The 25,015-nt window shown below is 40.2% G+C and overlaps 1 protein-coding gene across 6 annotated transcripts in view; it reads right to left on the bottom strand.

The window, feature by feature from the left end:
- The window catches only part of RGS7 (regulator of G protein signaling 7), a 479,738-nt gene that overhangs the window by 254,311 nt on the left and 200,412 nt on the right, over positions 1-25,015 (bottom strand). The window contains exon 1 of one of the 6 annotated variants that reach the window (XM_061382534.1): positions 9,462-9,700. The exons of the other annotated variants lie outside the window; for them this stretch is intronic. The gene's annotated coding sequence lies outside the window, so the exon portion shown is untranslated. Of the gene's footprint in view, positions 1-9,461; positions 9,701-25,015 lie in introns of those variants that run through there. 6 annotated transcript variants of the gene reach the window in all.

Below are 25,015 nucleotides of genomic sequence, written 5' to 3'. Positions count from 1 at the left end.
TCACTTTCATCTTCTTCAAAAAATAAAAATGGAGATTTGCACAGAACAATTTGTGAAAAGAAAAAAAAAAAAAAGAAACAAGGCATCTTTTGTATTTTTTACGGGATCCAAAGAGAAGCCAAGAAATTTGAGAACTGTCAGAAAGACCTGAGAAGCCCAATATCCAAAATTTATGCTCATTTGAAGAAAAACAAGGCAATTGCCTGTGCTGTTCAGTCAATTAAGAAATCAAACACCTTTCAAAATAAAGTTCTGTAAAATATGTATGTTTAAAGTAAAATTGTTTATCTGCAAATAAACAATTTAGTCTGCAAATGAGAATTCCAGTCAGCTTCTATTTTAAAAAATAAAAAAAAAACAAACACAAATTTTACAACTGAGCACTGTGTTTCATGTAGAGTGATTCTTCAGATAATACTTAGGTTTTGTCTGATTTTTAGAAAAGGCCAAATGGACCACAGGCTGAAAATAAGAAATCCTTTTGGATTCCCTCTTCTTTTCTCTAAGCCTCAATTACTTCTTTCTATACAACTAAATAAAATTAAGGTAATTACCGTAGGGATTATAATGCCTGCTGCTGCTGCTGCTAAGTCACTTCAGTCATGTCCAACTCTGCAACCACATAAATGGCAGCCCACCAGGCTCCGCCATCCCTGGGATTCTCCAGGCAAGAACACTGGAGTGGGTTGCCATTTCATTCTCCAATGCATGAAAGTGAAAAGTGAAAGTGAAGTCGCTCAGTCATGTCTGAGTCTTTGCGACGCCATGGACTGCAGCATACCAGGCTCCTCCATGGGATTTTCCAGGCAAGAGTACTGGAGTTATGATGCCTAGTCAGACATTAATTACAGTTAATCTTCCAAGCAAATTATTTCAAGAGCTAGGCACTATGCTAGGAATTCATACTATTTATCACATTTTGCTGTTTTGAAATCATAAGGATTATGGTAGCTGATGCATTGTGCATTTAGTTAGACACCCAAATAATCTGTAGGAATGACTAAGAAATCTTCATAAAATAAAACACTCTCTTCAAGAGTTACAACATAGAAACTACATCATTCCCAGGTTGTATCTGTATACGCAGAGGTCTGAAATAACTGAAATATAATGTCTGATGCAATATGTCATGAGAAGGGACGATAGCTACCAATGGATCAAAAGTAGCAGTCAGAAGGATCCTGAAAGTTCTACCATTGACACAGAGAACTCATTGCACCAAGAAAGAAAATCAAGACTTGGTCAGCCCACTGCACCTGATTGGTGCTAAGACATGATTAAAAATGCCATGTACTATAATACTAATAACTAACATTCAACTTAACACTTACTTCAATAAATGTCAGGAAACTTGCTTAACTTTATGTGTATATCATCTCATTTAATCATAACTATTCCTACAGATGTTAAAATTGAGACACAAAGTTGTACATTTCTTTGTGAAATCTACACAGCCAGTAATTAGCAGAGCACTTACTTGAATTAAGGCAGTCTGAAACAAGTTTTTAAATCATAGTTTCCAGTTCCTTGATAGCTATTGCCTTCATTAAGCCTATTATATGTTTAGAATGGATACCTAGAGTTAGTATATTGGAAATGACAGCATTATGTTCCAAGAACTTGGAAAAGATGAGAATTCAGTTGTCCCGGGGTTTACTTTGAAGACTATACGATCAGAAGTTACATACAACGTCTCCTTAAAGAAAGACTACCTCCACAGGTAGGAAAGCAGGACCACTTGTGGCTTAATTCAGTCAATGAGATGAATAGGGGCTGAATCAGAAGGCAGGAAAGGAAGGTACTTAAAGAAAGCAACTGTAGTCACTTTCCAACCCTTTCGCTGAAAACAAGGTGATTTACCTCAACACGTTCAGTCCCAGGGCTAAATGCAGCTTTGAGGAGATAACTGCATAACACCCATCTTTTCAAAGATGGGAATTCAGCTGTCCTGGGGTTTACTTTGAAACTGTATTATTGGAACAGTTATATGCAACGTTATATACAACATGGTCACAATGAACGTTCCATTTTTAATTTAGTTTTTCATGTATTTGTATCTGGAGAGAGCATTTTGGTTGATTAGAAGACACAAGATCTCAGCACTCTTGTCAAGTTGTACTGTAAACTAATAAATTCTGCTCTGCTTTTAATTATTTTTTTAAAAGTTTTTAAAAATCAATTTTAAAAAATTTTATTCCAGGATCTAGTATTACACTTGGCGGCTGTATGATGCAGGAGTGGTGTTTCTGCTTTATTGACTATGCCAAAACCTTTGACTCTGTAGATCACAACAAACCGTGGTAAATTCTTAAACAGGTGGGAATACCAGACCACCTGACCTGCCTCTTGAGAAAGCTGTATGTAAGTCAAGAAGCAACAGTTAGAACTGGACATGGAACAACAAACAGACTGGTTCCAAATCAGTAAAGGAGTACATCAAGGCTGTATATTGTCACCCTGCTTATTTAATTTATATGCAGAGCACATCATGAGAAACGCTGGGCTGTATGAAGCACAAGCTGGAATCAAGATTGCCGGGAGAAATATCAATAACCTCAGATATGCAGATGGCACCACCCTTATGGCAGAAAGCGAAGAGGAACTCAAAAGCCTCTTGATGAAAGTGAAACAGGAGAGTGAAAAGTTGGCTTAAAACTCAATATTCAGAAAATAAAGATCATGGTATCTGGTCCCATCACTTCATGGCATATAGATGGGGAAACAGTGGAAACAGTGTCAGACTTTATTTTTGGGGGTGCTTCCAAATCACTGCAGATGGTGACTGTAGCCATGAAATTAAAAGATGCTTACTCCTTGGAAGAAAAGCTATGACCAATCTAGACAGCATATTAAAAAGCAGAGATGTTACTTTGCCAACAAAGGTCCATCTAGTCAAAAATACAGTTTTTCCAATAGTCATGTATGAATGTGAGAATTGGACTATAAAGAAAGCTGAGCACCGAAGAATTGATGCTTTTGAACTGTTGTGTTGGAGAAGACTCTTGAGAGTCCCTTGGACTGCAAGGAGATCAAACCAGTCCATCCTAACAGAAATCGGTCCTGCATACTCATTGGAAGGACTGATGCTGAAGCTGAAGCTACAATACTTTGGCCACCTGACGCAAAGAACTGAGTCATTGGAAAAGACCCTGATGCTGGGAAAGATTGAAGGCAGAAGGAGAAGGGGATGACAGAGGATGAGATGGTTGGATGACATCACCGACTCAGTGGACATGAGTTTCAGTAAACTCCAGGAGTCAGTGATGGACAGGGAGGCCTGACACGCTGCAGTCACTGTGGTCGTAAAGAATCGGACATGACTGAGTGACTGAACTAAACTGAATATTACACTTAGTATCTCACCTTCATTTTAGAGAAAATTCTTTGTTGATAAACCTTACTATATTGTTCAACAGAGAGGGGAGATATATATATATATATGTATATGTATATGTATATGTATACTTATAGCTGATTTGCATTTTATATGGCAGAAAACAACACAACATTGTAAAGCAACTACCTTCCAATTAAAAAAAAAAAAAAGATAGTCTCATGTACAAAAATCTTTAGACTTTTAGCCTGAGAACCTCTTTTTCTCTAGCTGATCCCAGTGCTTCATTCCTTTTCCACTAGTAATTAAAACAGACGCGCTTTAGTCACTTAGCTGTGTGAGACTCTTTGCAATCCCATGGACTGTAACCCACCAAGCTCCTCTGTCTATGGGATTATCTCAGGAGGAATACTGGAATGGGTTGCCATCTCCTCCTCCAGAGGATCTTCCCAACCTAAGGATCAAATCCCTGTCTTCTGCATTGGCAGGCGGGTTCTTTACCACTGAGTCACCTGGGAAGCCCAGTTTACACAGATAAAATGAGGTGCATATTCCTGGGAGGAACAAAAATTCCTTTGAGCAGAGATCACAAGAAGAAACAAATATGAATGCCATCACAAATTACAGGGAGACATTTCTCCAAGTGTTCCTATGCTAAATCCTACATGAAATAGTACTTCTGTCATAATTACCTAGGCAATTATCATGTTTCATACAGTCAGGTTAAAAACCTGATTCTGATGAAAAGTATAACAAATCATTGATGAAGCTAAAATAAAAACAGTGTCAGCCAAATACAAAACACATTGGTGGTGGTGGTTGGTAGCGTTTTGCCTAATTACTTTTTATTATCATTTGTTTCTGGTGACACTGAAAAAGCAGTAATCTGAAATGAAATATTGTATCACGTGCATGACAACATGAAGAAAGAAAAAGACAAAATCAATAACCTTACATTGCTGCCTTCAGTGGTAAAGATAAGGGGAACACGTATCAAATGTTCTCAATAAACAAAATAGTTACATATAAAAAGGGAAAAAAGAGAAGGACAAGCCCAGTGGATATCATGCACTTGTCCAAGAATTATTCTGCATTAAAAAAAAAATCTTCCCCATATCTGTGGCATTTCATCTCATAAAGAACAAAAGACCTTTGGATACATTTTCTGTTTCTCTCTTGCTTCTTTGCAATAAGTAGTAATAACTCCTCTAGTACTTTATGCAAATCTTCATTATGGCACTTTTACCATTATAATTATTTGCTTCAGTGCCTGTCTTTCCCAACAGACTGTGTGTGCTTGGAGGCCTAGGGCTGTCTTAATCATCTCTTCACATCACACATGCTTGCTAATGCTTATTATATAACACAATGACAGGTTGAAAACTCATGAGTCTACAGGAGGCCCAAGGAAGTAACATAAAGGAATGAAAGCCAGGTGTAAGATGACCAGTGGGGTACTGTTACTCTGAGAAGCCCCTGATCCATCTGAACACGGTAGCTTCTAATTAGACCTGGCAGACTGCTGCTAAGGACATTATCAAGAAGCCAGATATCTAAATATGCATGTGAAGTTTGCCACATTTTAAAAATACTGTGCAAGACAAACAAAACATTATCAACTAGGCAGATTTTGTCTATGGGGCATCAGTTTGCAACCAACCAACAGGACATATGCTAATGTGTACTTGGGATCAATAAACCCCCAAACTGAGGAAACTCTTGTCCTCAGTCTGAATGTAAGTAACTATTCTCAGAGTTGCCAATAAGGTTTTACATAATCTGAATATCATGAAAAACATTTAACTCAGATGACTATAACCATAACCATAACCATAGTACTAAACTATACTACTTATACATACTCACAGGGGCACCTGGTCTATCACTTCATGGCAAATAGATGGGGAAAAAATGGAAACAGTGGCAAATTTTATTTTCTTGGGCTACAAAATCACTGTGGATGGTGACTGCAGCCATGAAATTAAAAGACACTTGCTCCTTGGAAGAAAAGCTATGGCAAACCTAGACAGCGTATTAAAAAGCAGAGACTTCACTCTCCCAACAAAGGTCTGCATAGTCAAAGCTATGGTTTTTACACCAGTTGTGTACGAGTGTGAGAGTTGGACCATAAAGAACCCTGAGCACCAAAGAATTGATGCTTTCAAACTGCGGTGCTTCAGAAGACTCTTGAGAGTCCCTTGGACTGCAAGGAGATCAAACCAGTGAATTCTAAAGGAAATCAACCCTTACTATTCATTGGAAGGACTGATGCTGAAGCTGAAGCTCCAATACTTTGGCTACCTGATGGAAAGAGTGAACTCACTGGAAAAGATTTCAATGCTGGGAAAGATTGAAAGCAAAAGAAAAAAGAGGGTGGCAGAGAATGAGATGGTTAGATAGCATCACTGACTCAATGCACATTAATTTGAGAAAACTTGGGAGATAGTGAAGGACAGGGAAGCTTGTCATGCTGCAGGCCAGAGTTGGACTGACTAAGGGACGGAACAACAATAACAAATACTACTCAAAAGGGCTTCCCCAGTAGCTCAGTGCTAAACAGTCTGACTATCCATGCAGGAGACTTGGGTTCAGTCCCTGGGTTGGGAAGAAATGGCAGCCACTCCAATACAGTCCAGGGGATCACAAAAGAGTTGGAAACAAATCAGTGACTAAAACCCAACAATATATTACTCAACATGTTTAGATCCCCTCTTTCTCCTATGAATCCTACCTAATCCAAGACACAGAGAACTAAAGACTAGAAGCAATAAAGTCAATCTTCTTAAGATAGTTAGAAGTGACCAGTGATAGGAATAACCTAATTAGACAAGCAAAGCAGTCAGGGGCCATTTGATGTAGGAGCCATCAGTCCTACAAACTGAATAAACAAGAAAAAATAATTAATTTGCAGCACACTTTATAACAAAGAGTCATTAGAGCAAGGTTAAATTATGTTCATTATGTTCTGTTCAATAAAGGAAAGAAATACATGCCACATTTTAGAGTTTTTCTGTCAAATTAGCTATTTTTAATACTATCTAAATTATGCAGGTCAAGAAGCAACAGTTAGAACTGGACATGGAACAATGGACTGGTTCCAAATTGGAAAAGGAGTACGTCAAGGCTGTATATTGTCACCCTGCTTATTTAACTTATATGCAGAGTACATCACTCAAAATACTGGCCTGGATGAAGCACAAGCTGGAATCAAGATTGCTGGGAGAAATATCAATATCCTCAGATATGCAGATGATGTCACTCTTATGGCAGAAAGCAAAGAGGAACTAAAGAGCCTCTTGATCAAAGTGGAGAGTGAAAAAGCTGGCTTAAAACTCAACATTCAAAAAAAGAAGATCATGGCATCTGGTCCCATCACTTCATGGCAAAAAGATAGGGAAACAATGGAAACAGTGAGAGACTTTATTTTTGGGGGCTCCCAAATCACTGCAGATGGTGACTGCAGCTATGAAATTAAAAGACACTTGCTCCTTGTTAGAAAAGCTATGACCAACCTAGACAGCATATTAAAAACCAGAGACATTACTTTGCTGAAAAAGGTCCATATAGTCAAAGTTATGTTTTTTACAGTAGTCACGTATGGTTGTGAGAGTTGGACCATAAAGAAAGCTGAACACCGAAGAACTGATGCTTTTGAATTGTGGTGTTGGAGAAGACTTTTGAGAGTCCCTTGGACTGCAAGGAGAACAGACCAGTCAATCCTAAAGGAAATCAATCCTGAATATTCACTGGAATGACTGATGCTGAAGCTAAAGCTCCAATACTTTGGCCACCTTATGTGAAGAGTTGACTCATTAATAAAGACCCCAATGCTGGGAAAGATTGAATGCAAGAGAAGAAGGGGTTAACAGAGGATGAAATGGTTAGATGGCATCACCGATTCCATGGACATGGGTTTGAGCAAGCTCTGGGAGTTGGTGAAGGACAGGGAAGCCTGGCGTGCTGCAGTCCATGGGGTCACAAAGAGTCGAACATGACTGAGCAACTGAAGTGAACTAAATTGGTGAATGCCTAGAAATTTCATTCATCAAACATATCATTTTCTCAATGTTGGATAAATTAAATGTTACCACACTAAATAAAGCATCAGTCAGTCAGTTCAGTCACTCAGTCGTGTCCAACTCTTTGTGACCCCATGAATCGAAGCATGCCAGGCTTCCCCGTCCATCACCAACTCCCGAAGTTCACTCAGACTCACATCCATCGCGTCACTGATGCCATCCAGCCATCTCATCCTCTGTCATCCCCTTCTCCTCTTGCCCCCAATCCCTCCCAGCATCAGAGTCTTTTCCAATGAGTCAACTCTTCGCATGAGGTGGCCAAAGTACTGGAGTTTCAGCTTTAGCATCATTCCTTCCAAAGAAATCCCAGGGCTGATTACATTACTTTAAATAATTATCAGCGGTTTTCTTTCATTTCTCACCATAATCCCATAAATCAGATATCAGTCCCACTTTGCTGACAATTTAACTGAGACACAGCCACACAATCTTAGACAGTGACTCAGTTCTTTTAGGGCTTCCCAGGTGGCACTAGTGGTAAAGAACCCAACTGCCAAACCAGGAGGCATAAGAAACTTGGGTTCGAACCCTGGGTCAGAAAGATCCCCTGGAGGAGGGTATGGTAACCTACTCCAGTATTCTTGCCTGGAGAATCCCATGGACAGAGGAGCCTGGTGGGGTCCATAGGGTCACAAAGAGTTGGACACAACTGAGATGACTTAGCAAGTATGACGTTTTTTTAACTCCTATAAATGTTCTTTCACAGGTCCATTCATTCATTCATTTAACACAAATTTATCGAACATTAATATGACTAATAGTTCCACAAAATAAAATGTCAGAAATTTTAAATATAAATGTAAATCTACAATTATATTATGATATGATTCAAAACTCCTCCAAAGCTCAGTTTTATAATAAGTGAGTTCTAGAGGTTTTTAAATCACTTTCTAGTACCTGTCATTGAGTTAACAATGTGAGACTATCTTAACACATGTGATATTTTGAAAACCAGACTATTTCTGTACCTAATCCATGAGAAAAATAGGTAGAGTAAATGGAAATGACTCCAGCTTTCTCTATGTTTATTAGATAATTAGTTAATTAGAACACTTTTGTAATGCTTTCTTAATCATTCACTCCAGTAGTGCAAAGAAATCAAAGGTAATCCATCTGTCGTAAAGGGATTGACTACAGGTTTCTTTATTCAATGTATTTCTTTTAAAACTGCGTAGATTTAGTGTTTGTGCTACTCATGAAATATCCCAATTAACAACCCAGAAAGAAAAAAAAAAGACTGCATCTTCTTCACAATTTAACAAGTGGAAAATTATGTGATAGAAAGTTTAACCTAACTGATTATACTCAGATGAGCCTTTAGCAAACTAGGATTTCTCTACCAGGACTCAGTGTATTTTAGAAACTGCTTTTCTAATGAACCTATTGTTTATACAGTCACTTCTGTGTTGCTAAGATACTTGTTGGTTTTGTCTTCTGTTTCTGATTTTGGCACATTATTTTTTTTTTAAAAAGCACAGCTTCTTTAGCAGTCTAGATACTATGATCTTTGCTGGCATCACTAGCTATGCTTTTGGGGGAATGAACACATTGATTTTGATAAAGAAATTGCAAAACACAAAGATAAAATGGTAAAACAAAAATATTTTTATTTGAAATATTATTTCAAATCCAGGATTTGAAATAATTACATTTACTCATAGTAAAGAAAAAAAAAAAAACAGTATCTCAAAATCCAATACTTAACCAGAAGACTAGGGCAAAGAATAGGATAGGTTTGCTGGACTGTACATTTATAAATTACTGACTAAAATTAAGGTCCTATCCATAGTGGTGGCTCAGCTGCTAAAGAACTTGCCTGCCAAGCAGGAGATACAAGAGACACAGGTTTGATCCTTGGGTCAAGAAGATTCCCTGGAAAAGAAAATAGCAAACTACTCCAGTATTCTTGCCTGGAAAATTCCATGGATAAAGGAGCTGATGGAGTCACAGAGTGAGATACGACTGAGTATGCACACACACACACACACACACACACACACACACACACAGCATAGTTTAATGCTTTGTGAACAGTAAGTTGGACTCACATTAGAAAGAATTCACCAGATTTTGAACTGACAATCCAAGGACAAAGTAATCTGATTTTGCGTCTAAACTCAGCCTTGATTTTGATGTCAGTTAATTTGCTGATGACTTTGAAAACGTTAAATCGTTGCCGTCCTCAAACCTGGAGAAATGAGTCATCTGTTTCTGTCAAGTGGAAAAGAACAAAATCAGCAGGAAAGGAAATTTTATTTCTAAAGTTCATAAAGAATGCAATAAACAGTGGAGATTATCCACCAGTAACTGCACTTTTTTCCCCCAAAATTCTCAATGCTCCTTTAAAGAGCAAAAAGGCAAGCAACTTGAAGGATACATGACAATCAGGCCTTCTTTCTACCACATTTTTGCACTAAAAGGGAGCCAAGGAATTTTCCTGGCATAACTTTTTGGTCCTTGAAAGAGAAGCATAAATAAACCAATGCTAATTTTTTCCTTAGAGATTATTAGACCATCTTCATATCTTAAATGTAGCTTCCAACTTATGTTCCTTGTAATAAATCATACATAATGTCAGTTATAATCATTTTTTAGATTCATAAGCTGAGGTTCAGAGGTTTTCTATCCTTTAGAGTCACCATTTACATGGGGCAGGTTTAGGATTTGAAGCACAGCCTCTGGGTTTCATACTCAAGCCTCTGTTCTAGTTAACTTCTTCCAGTGAATGTTGATACTTTGACTGCCTGACTCTTTCTTTCCTTTTCTGTATAAATAAATAAAGACGCCTGACTTACCTTGGTCACAGAGTTGTTATCAATATCAAGCATCATAATGTATATCAACATATTTTAGAAATTTAACAGCCAGAAGTTTTTATTTCAAAGTATATAGAAAGTATGGTTGACTTGCCTGAGAGAAAAGTGGTTACATGGCTCCAAGTTAGCTATTTTTATGGTAATCTAATAATCACCAATTTTTGCCTCCCAGCTACCCATCCATCCAACAACCACTTCTGCTCTCCTACCAGTCAAGCCAGATGATACTTCAGTTTTACAGCAAGAGATGCAGCTTGAGACAGTACTGAGAAATGAGTCCACATTCCCATTCTTCTGGTTTACTCAGAACACACTTACTCACACTTATTCTGGAGGAAGGACAAGAGCGGAAATGCTACTCATGTTTCTGTGTCAGGTTTACCTAACACCACAGTGTATGGAGAGTTTGGCTGTTTAAAAATACAAATTTATTTCCAAGTGCACTGACTTCGTATATTCACTTACCACCCACCTGGAGGTCTGCTGAAGGGAAAGTAAGGAAAAATAGGAGCTCACAGCCCTCTTTTATTAATCCTGAGGAATTCACCAAGAATTTTAGTGATCCTAAGAAATTAATAAGACACAACCCAATTTTTAAATAAAATGGTTAACTTTGAGCATTGCTTGAAGTATCACATTGAGAGAATTGAAAATCTATCATGGAAGCATTCCACCACTTAAATTATTGTCCACAAAAGCAATTTCTATGTGTTAAAACCAGAGTCAGAAAGCAAGAGGCAATTTTAGAAATGTAAATCTTTACTTCGCCCAAAGTACAAATTTGTAAGAGGCTGATTCTTCTGTTCCAATAAGAAGTGTGTTGGTTCAGATCCACAGAATTAGAGTGAGCTATTAATGCTAATGAAAACTCAAAGTGTTGCACGGCACACCCGAGGGAAACTTTTATTTTTAATATCTCAGTCATTCTCTTGTCCAGACACTAGGCTGAGTGCTTTGCATGAAGTATTTTCATTAATCCTTAAAACTCTTTCAGGTGAGACTATTACTAATTCCCATTTTATCAGGAACCAGCTAGTTAGCATGCATGCGTGCATGCTCAGTCACTTCAGTCATGTCCATGGAATTTTCCAGGCAAGAATACTGGGGTAGGTTGTCATTTCTTCCTCCAGGGATCTTCCCGACCCAGGGATCGAACCTGCATCGGCAGGAGGATTCTTTAACACTGAGCCACTTGGGAAGTCTAGCATATTAGTGGTGGACCCAAAGCTAAAACACATTACAATCTTGAGCTATTTTTAAAAATTAAATGGAAAAGTGCTTATACCAGGGCAACTCCTTTCTTTTCCTCTACACTTGGTGATCAGTAAGAAAAGCACTCTGTGCAGCTCTATGAATACTGGAAAACTAATGGAGCTCTTTTTTAGAATATTTGAAAGGGAAAATATCTCCCATGTATTTCTAGACTCTAATTCATAGAAAATATCAAAAGAAAGATACCTGAGAAACAGAAGGCATCTTTGTCTCCTGTTACACATTAGCAGCATGTAAGGTTCATTACTACTTTTATATGGTTACCAGGGGCTGCCCAGGTGGTGCAGTGGTAAAGAATCCTCCTGCAAATGCAGGAGAGGCAAGAGACACAGGTTCAATCCCCAGGTCAGAAAGATCCCCTGGAGTAGGAAATGGCAACTCACTCCTGTATTCTTGCCTGAAAAATTCCATGGACAGAGGAGCCTGGCAGGCCATAGTCCATGGGGGTCACAAAGAGTCAGACACATCTGAGTGACTGAACACACACACAGGAGAGAGCAGAAGAACGGGATGTCACAGCAGGGAGGCTTCAGTCACCACCTCCCCAGTTTGTAGGGGTTCTCATGTTACTCTCTGAGTATTACTTCCTCACTCACTGCTCCATGAATAACCCCCCAGGATGCCACATGTGTGGAAGAGGTCCTCTCAAAGGGAAGACCAGGCTTTTGTGCAAGGCTTATGGATCTTCACAGACCTGGAAGACTGTAAGGTGCTTGCAGACTAGGAAAGAAAGTGAACATCTGCATCAAAGCCAGAATGTGGTAATTCTAATATCTAAGAGAATAGCTGAGAAATATGAGATTTAAAAGAGAGAAGTGTGTCAGGCTGTGTGGTGGGAGGAATCCATGACAAAGGAGGCAAAAAGGATTAAACTTCAATAAATTTAAACAAGAGAAGATCATATGTGAGAGGAGGAAGAGCTGAGACAAGGCAGACACACCAGCAGCCAGACCCCAGCTTCCCTTTGTTATTCTGCCATCCTTGGAAGGAAAGACATGGGAGATACGGTTGTGAACTGGAGTCATGGCTGAAAAAAGTCCTTGAGCATTATCCTAAGATAGGATGTGTCAGCAATGGAAAGCTTTGAAAGATTTCTATCAGGGTCAGGTTCAGAGCTGAGCTTTGGGAAGACCAAAGCTGCCTGAGATGCTTCTAAAATCTCAGTTATTAGCTTGTTCACTTGTTCATACACTCATCTGAAGCATTTTATTTCTGAGTCAATATCTTCCAAGCACTCATTTTACCCTCTAGGAGAACACTACTTACCTAGAAGTCAGATGAACTTTTCTAATTGGCTAAGGATCCTCAGTAACCGCAGATATACAGATGACACCATGTTTATGGCAGAAAGTGAAGAACTAAAGAGCCTCTTGATGAAAGCGAAAGAGGAGAGTGAAAAAGTTGGCTTAAAACTCAGCATTCAAAAAAAGAAGATCATGGCATCTGGTCCCATCACTTCATGGCAAATAGATGAGAAAACAATGGAAACAGTAACAGACTTTATTTTGGGGGCTCCGAAATCACTGCAGATGGTGACTGCAGCCATGAAATTCAAAGATGCTTGCTCCTTGGAAGAAAAGCTATCACCAATCTAGACAGCATATTAAAAAGCAGAGACATTACTTTACCAGCAAAGGTCCATCTAGTCAAAGCTATGGTTCTTCCAATAGTCATGTATGGATGTGTGAGTTGGACTATAAGGAAAGCTGAGTGCCCCAAAATTGATGCTTTTGAACTGTGGTGTTGGAGAAGACTCTTGAGAGTCCCTTGGACTGCAAGGAGATCCAAACTGTTCATGCTAAAGGAAATAAGCCCTGAATATTCATTGGGAGGACTGATGCTGAAGCTGAAACGCAAATACTTTGGCCACCTGATGCAAAGAACTGACTTACTGGAAAAGACTCTGATGCTGGGAAAGATTGAGGGCAGGAGGAGAAAGGGGCAACAGAGGATGAGATGGTTGGATGGCATCACCAATGCGATGGACATGAGTTTGAGTAGGCTCCAGTAGTTAGTGATGGACAGAGAAGTCTGCCATGCTGCAGTCCATGGGGTCACAAAGAGTTGGACATGACTGAGTGACTGAACTGAAGGATCCTAAACCCAGGAGTAGTAAATGAAGGTCTGAGAATTATACACAACCACTGAGACAGGAAACATGGACTGGGAGCTTATATGTTAGATAAAGGTAAAATGCAGCTGCATTTGGGGTAATTAAAGCTGTGGTGCTAGTGGTAAAGAACTCACTTGCCAATGCAGGAGACATAAGAGATGCAGGTTCAATCCCTTGGTTGGGAAGATCCCCCGAAGGAGGGCATGGCAATCCACTCTAGTTTCCTGCCTGAAGAATCCCATGGACAGAGGATCCTGGTGGGCTACATCCATGGGGTCACAAAGCATTGGACATGACTGAAGCGACTTAGCACAGCACAGCACAGCACAATAATAGCATTATTGATGGTGAAGGACAGGGAAGCCTGGTGTGCTGCATCCAGTTCCAGTTCCAGTTCAGTCCCTCAGTTGTCTCTGACTCTTTGAGACCTGATGAACCGCAGCACACCAGGCCTCCCTGTCCATCACCAACTCCCAGAGTCTACCCAAAGCCATGTCCATTGAGTCGGTGATGCCATCCAACCATCTCATCCTCTGTCGTCCCCTTCTCCTCCTGCCCTCAATCTTTCCCAGCATCAGGGTCTTTTCAAATGAGTCAGCTCTTCGCATCAGGTGGCCAAAGTACTGGAGCTTCAGCTTCAACATCAGTCCTTCCTATGAACACCCGGGACTGATCTCCTCTAGGATGTACTGGTTGGATCTCCTTGCAGTCCAAGGGACTCTCAAGAGTCTTCTCCAACACCACAGTTCAAAAGCATCAATTCTTTAGGGTTGCAAACAGTCAGACACATGACAGTGATGGAACAGCAACAATGATATTAACCTTATAAGGAAAAATAAACCCTACTCTGAACTCTTCACATCTTGAGGGAAATCCTGGAGAGCAAAGTCACATGGCAGGATCCTCTGGTAGTCTGTTGTGCTGATTCCCTCCTCTGGGAAATAATGGGATTAGGCATGAGAAACTGCTCAGCAATCAGTTCAGTTCAGTTTAGTCACTCAGTCGTGTCCAACTCTTTGCAACCCCATGAATCAGCACGCCAGGCCTCCCTGTCCATCACCAACTCCCGGAGTTCACCCAAACTCATGTCCATTGAGTCGGTGATGCCATCCAGCCATCTCATCCTCTGTTGTCCCCTTCTTTTCCTGCCCCCAATCCCTCCCAGCATTAGGGTCTTTTCTAATGAGTCAACTCTTCGCATCAGGTGGCCAAAGTATTGGAGTAGGACCCTATGCAACTTGGCCTTCCAAGTTCTAAAAATGGTGATGTATCAAGTTGACACAGTAGCATCTCACCAAACTGAAAAGGACTTTGAGGCTATGCACAGAGCTAAGGGATTTATGCAAGCAGTACTTCCTGAGGGCTTGATGGGTATTCTGACTGACTAGGAGAGAACAACAAACAATATGGAAAAGCACATGTCTTCAGTGAGCTTACATTCAGGTGTGGGGATAAAGATGCCTGTCACAGTCAGTAAAGAGATAATGAAACAGGCCATGAAAGAAATAAAATCTGATCACATTACAAGGTGAGTAAAAGGCTACTTCATAGAGCTGGCCAAAGGAGACCTGTCTGAAGAAGCAATGAATGAGCAGACACCAGAGTAGTAAAAAGGCAAAGGCCAGAGGAGGGCATCAGACACAGAGGGAAGTAGTAGAGCTAAGGGTCTTCTGACAAGAACGCATCTGGCATTCTCAATGAAAACAAAGAATGCCCATGAACCTAAAGCATAAAAATGGATGGGGAACACACTGGAAAAGCGGGTCAGAGAGGTTCATGCTGGCCAGATCATCTGTGACCATATTTAGGAATTTGGGTTTTACTGTGAATATAGGAAGCCACTGGAAAAATCTGAACAAGGGAATGTCCTTTTAGGACAAATAAAATTATTCAAATAACTTTATGCACTCTGAATGCTAAGTGCAAAATGGACTGCAGGGAAGCAAATTCTGAGATAAAATAGTTACAAGGCTACTGCAGAAGTTCAGGTGAAAATCAGTACGAGCTTGGACTGACGGTGGCAGTGGGGAGGTAGAGGAATGAACAGAATTAAGACACATTTTGGAGATCGAGCCAGCAGGACTTCTTGGTGAGAATGGGGTAAGAATGAGGAGAAAAAGAGAATAAAGTCAAATCCTAGGTCTTATTCTTAAGTGCCTAAGCAACTACCTAGATGGATGTGGCATTTACTGAGACTGGGAAAACTGGAGGAAAAGGGAAGGGTAGGGGGAAATCCAGAGGTTCAATTTACTTCAATCAAACCAGTCAATCCTAAAGGAAATCAACCTGAATACTCACTGGAAGAACTAATGCTGAAGCTGGAAGCTCAAATACTTTGGCCACCTGATGGGAACAAATAATTCACTGGAAAAGACCGAGATGCTGGGAAAGATGAAGGCAAAAGGAGAAGAGAGCAGAAGAGGATGAGATGGTTGAATAGCAACGGACATGAACCTGGGCAAACTCTGGGAGATAGTGAGGAACTGGGAGGCCTGGCAATGCTGCAGTCTGTGGAGTTGCAAAGAGTCTGACACAACTTAGCGAATAAACAAGGAGGAAATCCAGAGATTCAATTTAGTTGCATTACAGTTGAGACGTCTACTAAAAATTAGATGGAGATGTGAAAAAGGTAGTTGTATACGTAAGTCAAGAGTCTAGGATATTATTGAGAGTAAGAGATACAAATTTGGGAATTATCAGTATTTGGATGGATTTAAAGCTATGGGACTGTGAAGAAAGCTGAGCGCCAAAGAACTGATGCTTTTGAACTGTGGTGTTGGAGAAGACTCTTGAGAGTCCCTTGGACTGCAAGGAGATCCAACCAGTCCATTCTAAAGGAGATCAGCCCTGGGTGTTCTTTGGAAGGAATGATGCTAAAGCTGAAACTCCAGTACTTTGGCCACCTCATGCGAAGAGTTGACTCACTGGAAAAGACTCTGATGCTGGGAGGGATTGGGGGAAGGAGGAAAAGGGGATGACAGAGGATGAGATGGCTGGATGGCATCACCAACTCGATGGATGTGAGTTTGAGTGAACTCTGGGAGTTGGTGATGGACAGGGAGGCCTGGCGTGCTGCGATTCACGGGGTCGCAAAGAGACGGACACGACTGAGCGATTGAACTGAACTGTACTGAAAGCTGTCGGACTATCTGTGATAACTTATAGAGAGACTAATCATAGAGATGAGAAGAGTGCCCAATATCAACGCCTGGGAGTTGAGTATTTGGAGGCTGATAGAGGGTGAATAGCCATCAAGGACCACTGCAATAAGAGGAAAACCAAAGGAATATGACAGACAGAAGCCAATAGAAAAATATGTTTCAAGGAAGATGTGGTCAATCGTGTATAATGAGGTTGATACGCTGCATAAGGTAAGGCAGTATCAAATTTTGCCAAATATATTTCTTATGGATATAGTTTCTAAAGAATGCATCTTAGGTTTTACTGATATGACATGAAAATCCAGGTAAAATTTAATACATTTACTCACACCAGATGTTTGGAATAAAGATAAACTTTTATTCATTATCACTTCCATTTATCTCTCATGCATCAGTTTTAGATCCTACTCTAAGACTGATATATATCAATCTGTGCTCTATATATAAAGATATATATCAAACTATGCTATATATCTTTAGTTCTCACTGTGTAGAATTTTAAAGATACCTATAACATTGTAGCTCAGCCTAAAGACATGTGCATCACTAAATACATTATTACTGAACTGTTAGATCTGTGAGGGTGGGAACAGGCCTGATATGTTCATAGATAAAGTCCTAGAATTTAACAAATGTCAAATACTTTGTAGATTCTCAAAAACTCCAGTTGATACATAATTTAATCATCAATCACTTATTCTGAGTTACTGCAGCACCAAATTAGAGCAAGTAAAAGATGGTTAGGACTCCCATTTGACATACTGAAATGAGGTAGCCACAATTGAGCAAAGTCCTGTGTAAGCAGGTAAATACCTGTAGCTCCAAAGCCTTCCATTATTCATAATATTGGTGCATAATAAATCTCCACAAGCACACAATTTACTGCCACACAGGTTCAGATGGACAACGCTGACCTACAGTTTCCCTCACAGTAATTATAGAGAGTCTACTGATACACAATTGATCTAAAAAGCCTCTTAGTCCAATTCTCCACCAAATTCCAGAAGAATATAATATCACAGTATGTGGACACCCAGAAGAAATTCACCAAGAGTTTCAGCTAAAAGGTGTGCGATTATCACAGTTTGGTTTTAGGGACAAGTTAATTGGCAAATCTATATTAAATTATACTCACAGGAAGCACTTCGATAGGCACTGCTGCTGCTGCTGCTGCTAAGTCGCTTCAGTCATGTCTGACTCTGTGCGACCCCAGAGACGGCGGCCCACCAGGCTCCCCGGTCCCTGGGATTCTCCAGCCAAGAACACTGGAGTGGGTTGCCATTTCCTTCTCCAATGCATGAAAGTGAAAAGTGAAAGTGAAGTCACTCAGTCGTGTCCGACTCCTAGTGACCCCATGGACTGCAGCCTACCAGGCTCCTCCATCCATGGGATTTTCCAGGCAAGAGTACTGGAGTGGGGTGCCATTGCCTTCTCCACAATAGGCACTGTGAGGGATACAAAGGAATATAGAGTACATTTCCAGGCCTTTTGGAATTCTAAAATTTAGGTATATGTCTTTCACTTTATGAAATGTTAAAAATGTAAATTTGCAATAATAGAAAAATTACAAATGTGAGGTCCTATATAATTAATAGTCATCCATTCTTCAGTGTGATTCAAATATAAGGTGGATAAGAATCTTTAGCTGAATGTGTGGTAAACACAGGAACATAACAAAGTGTGTGTGTGTGTGTGTGTTTTGTTCTCCCTTAAAAATTATCAGTCCCAGAACATCATATATAAGAAACACACCTTGACGCATGTTTCTTGTTGCATGGCAACCATAAGGAAATGTAATGCTGAGAAACAGATCTCTAGGACACAGCCTGCATGTGGGACTGTGTTTCCAAGCAGAGAATAAGGTTTCCATCCCTATAATTACTCTTGTATTATGTGTGTGGTGGTGGTGGTGGTTCAGTCACTCAGTCGTGTCGTACTCTTTGCAACCCCATAGAATGTAGCCCGCCAGGCTCCTCTGTCTGTGGGATTTCCCAAGCAATACTAGAGTGGTTGCCATTTCCTTTTCCAAGGGATCTTCCTGACCCAGGAATTGAAGCTGCATCTCTTGCTTGGCAAGCTGATACTTTTACCTGAGCCACCTGGGAAGCCCCTCTCTTGTATTATGAATGCATGTGTGCTCAGTCATTTCAGTCATGTTCAGCTCTTTATGATCATATGGACTGCAGCCTGCCAGGCTCCTCTGTCCATGGGATTCTCCAGGCAAGAATACTGGGGTGGGCTGCCATGCCTTGCTCCAGGGAATTTTCCCAACTCGGGGATTGAACCTACGTCTCCTGCATCTCCTGCACTGCAGATTCTTTACCCCTGAGCCACCAGGGAAGACCTTCTCTTATATTGTAATAGCACCTTATTTGAGAAACAAAATGGCACCATAGAAAGAGCAATAGATCAAGAGTCAAGGGGCTTGGGGATTCCTGACTTTGCTACCAACAAAGGTCAGCAGGAGGAAGGGGGTCTGGAGCTATCTCCAGCTCTGAAGTCAGACACATAGCCACTTAAACTTCTTCTGTGTGATCCTAGGCAAGTCACACAGCTTTCACTGTTATGTTCTTATCTATAAACCAGGAAGAACAGTACCACTGGAATCTAAAATGCTTGTAACTAAGTGAAAGTAGCCAATCTGAAAAGGATACATACCATATGATTCCAATTCTATGACAATCTGGAAAAGATAAAACCATGGAAACAGTAAAAAGATCAGTGGTTTTCAGAGGCTAGAGAGTAGAGGGAAGAATAGGAAGAATACAGAGAATTTTTCAGGTCATGAAATTATTCTGCATGATGCTAGAGTGGTTCAGTTCAGTTCAGTTCAGTTCAGTCATTCAGTCGTGTCTGACTCTGTGCGACCCCATGAATCGCAGCACGCCAGGCCTCCATGTCCATCACCAACTCCCGGAGTTCACTCAGACTCACGTCCATCGAGTCAGTGATGCCATCCAGCCATCTTATCCTCTGTCGTCCCCTTCTCCTCCTTCCCCCAATCAGATACATGTTATTATACATCTGTCCAAACTCATTTAATGTACAATAACAAGAGTGAACTCTAATGTAAACTACAGACTTTGGGTGATAATGCTATGTCAGTGTAGGTTTATCAGCTGTAATAAATGCACCACTCTAGTTATTACTGTTGTTCAGTCGCTCAGACACTTCAGTCACTCAGTCGTATCCAACTCTTTGCGACAACATGGACTGCAACACACCAGGCTTCCCTGTTCTTCATCACCTCCCAGAGCTTGCGGAAACTCATATCCATTGAGTCAGTGATGCCATCCAACTATTTCATTCTCTTTCGTCCCCTTCTCCTTCTGCCTTCAATCTTTCCCAGCATCAGGATCTTTTCTAATGAGTAAGTTCTTCGGATCAGGTGACCAAAGTATTGGAGCTTCAGATTCAGAATCAGTCCTTCCAATGAATATTTAGGACTGGTTTCCTTTAGGATTCACTGGCTGGATCTTGCAGTCCAAGGGACTCTCAAGAGTTCTCTCCAACACTGCAGTTCAAAAGCACCAATTCTATGGTGCTCGGCCTTCTTTATTGTCCAATTCTTACATCCATATCTAACTAATGGAAAAAGCATAGCTTTGACTAGACAGACCTTTGTCAGCAAAGTAATGTCTCTGCTTTGTAATAAGATGTCAATAGCTTTTCTTCCAAGGAGCAAGCATCTTTTAATTTTATGGCTGCAGTCACCATCTGCAGTGATTTTGGAGCCCAAGAAAATAAAGTCTGTCACTGCTTCCATTGTTTTCCGATCTATTCGCCATGAAGTGATGGGACCAGATGCCTTGATATTCATTTTTTCAATACTGAGTTTTAAGCCAACTTTTTCACTCTTCTTTTTCACTTTTATCAAGAGGCTCTTTAGTTCTTCTTCACTTTCTGCCATAAGCATGGTGTCATCTACATATCTGAGGTTATTGATATTTCTCCCAGCAATCTTGATTCCAGCTTGTGCTTTAAACATTCAGGCATTTCGCATGATGTACTCTGCATTAGTAAGCAGGGTGACAATATATAGCCTTGACATACTCCTTTTCCAATTTGGAACCAGTCTGTTGTTCCATGTCTGGTTCTAACTGTGCTTCTTGACCTGCACAGATATTTCTCAGGAGGCAGGTAAGGTGGTCTGGTATTTTCATCTCTTTAAGAATTTTCCAGTTTGTTGAGATCCACACAGTCAAAGACTTTAGCATAGTCAATGAAGCAGAAGTAGCTGTTTTTCTAGAATTCTCTTGCTTTTTCTATGATTCAAAGGATGGTGGCAATGAGATCTCTGGTTGCTCTGCCTTTTTTAAATCCAGCTTTAACATGTGGAAGTTCTCAGTTTGTGTACTGTTAAAGTCTAGCTTGGAGAATTGCATTGCTAGCATGTGAAATGAGTGCAACTGTGTAGTAGTTTGAACATTCTTTGGCACTGTCTTTTGTTGGGACTGTAATGAAAATTGGGCTTTTCCAGTCCTGCGGCCACTGCTGAGTTTTCCAAATTTGCTGGCATATTGAGTCAGTACTTTAACAGAATCATCTTTTAGGATTTGAAATAGCTCAGCTGGAACTCCATCAGCTCCACTAGCTTTGTTCATAGTGATACTTCCTAAGGCCCACTTGACCTTGCACTCCAGAATGTCTGGCTCTAGGTAAGTGATTACACCATTGTGGTTATCTGGGTTATGAAGATATTTTTTGTATATTTCTTCTGTGTATTCTTCCCACCTCTTCTTAATAGCTTTTGCTTCTGTTAGGTCCATACCATTTCTGTCCTTTACTGTGCCAATCTTTACATGAAATATTCCCTTGATATTTCTAATTTTCTTGAAGAGATCTCTAGTCTTTCCCATTTTTTTTTGTCTTCCTCAGTTTCTTTGCACTGATCACTTAGGAAGGCTTTCTTATCTCTCCTTGCTATTATTTGGAACTCTGCATTCAGGTGGGTATATCTTTCCTTTTCTCCTTTGTCTTTCACTTCTCTTCTTTTCTCAGCTATTTTTAACACCTTCTCAGACAATCATTTTGTCTTTTTGCATTTCTTTTTCCTGGGGATGATTTTGATTACTGCCTCCTGTAAAATGTTATAAGCCTCCATCCATAGTTCTTCGTGCACTCTCTCGGTCAGATCTAATCCCTTGAATCTATTTGTCACTTCCACTGCATAATTGTAAGGGATTTGATTTAGGTCATACCTGGATGGCCTAGTGGTTTTCCCTACTTTCTTCAATTTAAGTCTGAATTTTGCAATAAGGAGTTCATGATATGAGCCACAGTCAGCTCCTGGTCTTATTTTTGCTGACTGTCTGAAGCTTCTCCATCTTCAGCTGCAAAGAATGTAATCAATCTGATTTTGGTATTGAGCATCTGGTGATGTCCATTTCTTGGATGAGAAGTCGTCTCTTGCATTGTGGGAAGAGGGTGTTTGCTATGACCAATGCATTCTCTGGGCAAAACTCCATTAGCATTTGCCCTGCTTCATTTTGTCCTCCAAGGCCAAACTTGCCTGTTACTCCAGGTTATCTCACTATTGACAACCTCTCTAGTGTGGGATGTCATAGTGGGAGAGGTTACGCATGTGTAGCAGCAGGGAAACCACTGCACCTTCCTCTACATTTGTCTGTGAAATTTACAACTGCCATGTACTCATTAAACCCTGAAGCCCAGATTCACAACTAAGTCTGAGGGCTGGTCCTTCTCCCTATTAGAGACCACCCAAATATGACTTGCCTTCCTGCTTAGATATACAAGTTGACTATGTCTTAGCTCTCAGTCCTTGGACTTCACACGTGTGCCTATTACACTACCTTTTCTAGAAATCTCTATCAATAATTATTTCTTTGCAACAATGACTGCAGTGTGATTTGAGTGTGTGTCTATCTTTGGTACTTGATTTCTACTGTCAGCACTTGAAAAAGGTTCACCTCAGCCACAGTCTGCTCTATCTCACCAGACAGGAATAGAACCTTTCTCGTCTGGCTTATCCTGTTGCAAATGGCTAAATAGGCCTTGTAGATATTCAAAGCACAATAAATCATCCTTCATTTATCACAACTGTGATGACAACTGGAAAAAAGTAATCTATGTGTGTGTGGTAGATAGATGGGTCAGGCCTATAAACAGTCTATCTATAGATGGTACTGAAATTTTTCCTAAGGAAATAATTCACTCTCAGGAAGAAGTCAAGTTGGGTCAAGTGCAAAGATAATTTGTAAAGAAGACGACTAATTTTACGAGTTCAGATTTGTCATCCAGCCTGGTCTTCCCATATATTCCTGTCTGAATTCTAGTAAGAGATTGGGAAAGAGAGGTTATATATAGAAAAACATTTGCGAACCCCATGGGAACCATGTGGGAAAAATGGAAGAGTAATGAGAGAGGAGCATTCTCCCTACTTCTGTATGGCCTTGGCACAAGAATGACATCAGAGAACCTGACACCCCTTAGGCATCTTCAGACCAAAAAACATCTGTGGCCTCACTGTCAGGAAAAAGACACCAGATAGCTAAAAGAAGTGATTGTTACTTAGTAGAAGCCAGACAGACACAGCAGAAGAGGGTGGGAAATGGAGTGCAATTCACCTCTGAGTATTACAAGTAAGGATGAGGCAACTTTGCATCAATCAACAGACAAAAAGAGGGTTATATTATTAATAAAAAAGTAAAGTCACTTAATATCTAACATAAGCAGTTCTGGTTTGTTAATCAAGAAATGCATTGAGTAAAAACATTTAAAATGCATTGAGTGAAGTATTCTACTAAAGGACTTTCCAGGTGTCTCAGTGGTCAAGAATCCACCTGCCAATGTAGGAGACACAAGAGACAAGGTTCAATTTCTGGGTGGGAAGATCCCCTGGAGAATGAATGGCAACTCACTCCAGTATTCTTGCCTGGAGAATTTCATGGATAGAATAGCCTTAGTGGGCTACAATCCAAGAGTTGGACATGACTTAGCAACTAAACCACCACCAACCACCACATTCTACTAAGGATCATGAGCCCACAATTACTGTGATGTCAGGAGCCCAGAAAAAAATTAAATTACCTAGTTGCTTTGTTGAAGATGACAGAATATATTCATTTTTATAGCTATTTTTATACCTATTTATTTTAAAAACAACTCCTATTGACCTAAGCACATGTCAGGTTGCTATGACACGCAATGGATAAACAGATGGCTAAGTTATTCTTGGAAGGCAGCTATCAGATATAATATATTTTCAAGTGCCATGATACAGACATAATTGAAAAGATGTGGAAGTTCAGATTAATCTACTAAGGAGAAATTAACCTTTAATTTGAACATTTTCATAACCTAGGTAGCATATTCAAAAGCAGAGACATTACTTTGCCAACAAAGGTCCATTTAATGGCAACCCACTCCAATATTCTTGCCTGGAAAATCCCATGGACAGAGGAGCCTGGTTGGCTACTGTCCATGTGGTCCCAAAGAGTCGGACATGACTGAACGATTTCACTATCACTATCACTATGATTTTTCCAGTGGTCATGTATGGATGTGAGAGTTGGACTGTGAAGAAAGCTGAGCACCGAAGAATTGATGCTTTTGAACTGTGGTGTTGGAGAAGACTCTTAAGAGTCCCTTAGACTGCAAGGAGATCCAACCAGTCCATCCTAAAGATCAGTCCTGGGTGTTCATTGGAAGGACTGATGCTAAAGCTGAAACTCCAGTACTTTGGCCACCTCATGCGAAGAGTTGACTCATTGGAAAAGATTCTGATGCTGGGAGGGATTGGGGGCAGGAGGAGAAGGGGATGACAGAGGATGAGATGACTGGATGGCATCACCAACTCAATGGACATGAGTTTGAGTGAACTCTGGGAGTTGGTGATGGACAGGGATGCCTGGTGTGCTACAGTTCAGGGGGTCGCAAAGAGTCAGACATGACTGAGCGACTGAACTGAACTGAATATAGAAAAAAGGAGAAAAAATATTGTGGAGGTGCATTTTTATAGGAGATTGGGCTCTCAAGTAAGTACATAAAGAAAAATCAAAGAAAGTTAAATGTATCCTTTTACATTTCTGAAGTTATCCATGAAGTACACATGGATGTGGATTTACAATCATGTAGGATTTTTAACCTAAAGTCTGAGAACCACCATGTAATCTAAAGAACAGAACAACAACAACAAAAACTGTGCCTACATGATTTATGCATGAACATGATTCTTCTTTTAAAGTAATTTCTTAAAGAGAAATAAACAATTCCATTGT

This window comes from Bos javanicus, chromosome 16 (assembly GCF_032452875.1).
Source record: "Bos javanicus breed banteng chromosome 16, ARS-OSU_banteng_1.0, whole genome shotgun sequence".
In the NCBI taxonomy this organism is placed as follows: domain Eukaryota; kingdom Metazoa; phylum Chordata; class Mammalia; order Artiodactyla; family Bovidae; genus Bos; species Bos javanicus.
The sequence above is the reverse complement of the archived record's forward strand: the minus strand, read 5'-3'. Positions and strand labels throughout refer to the sequence as shown.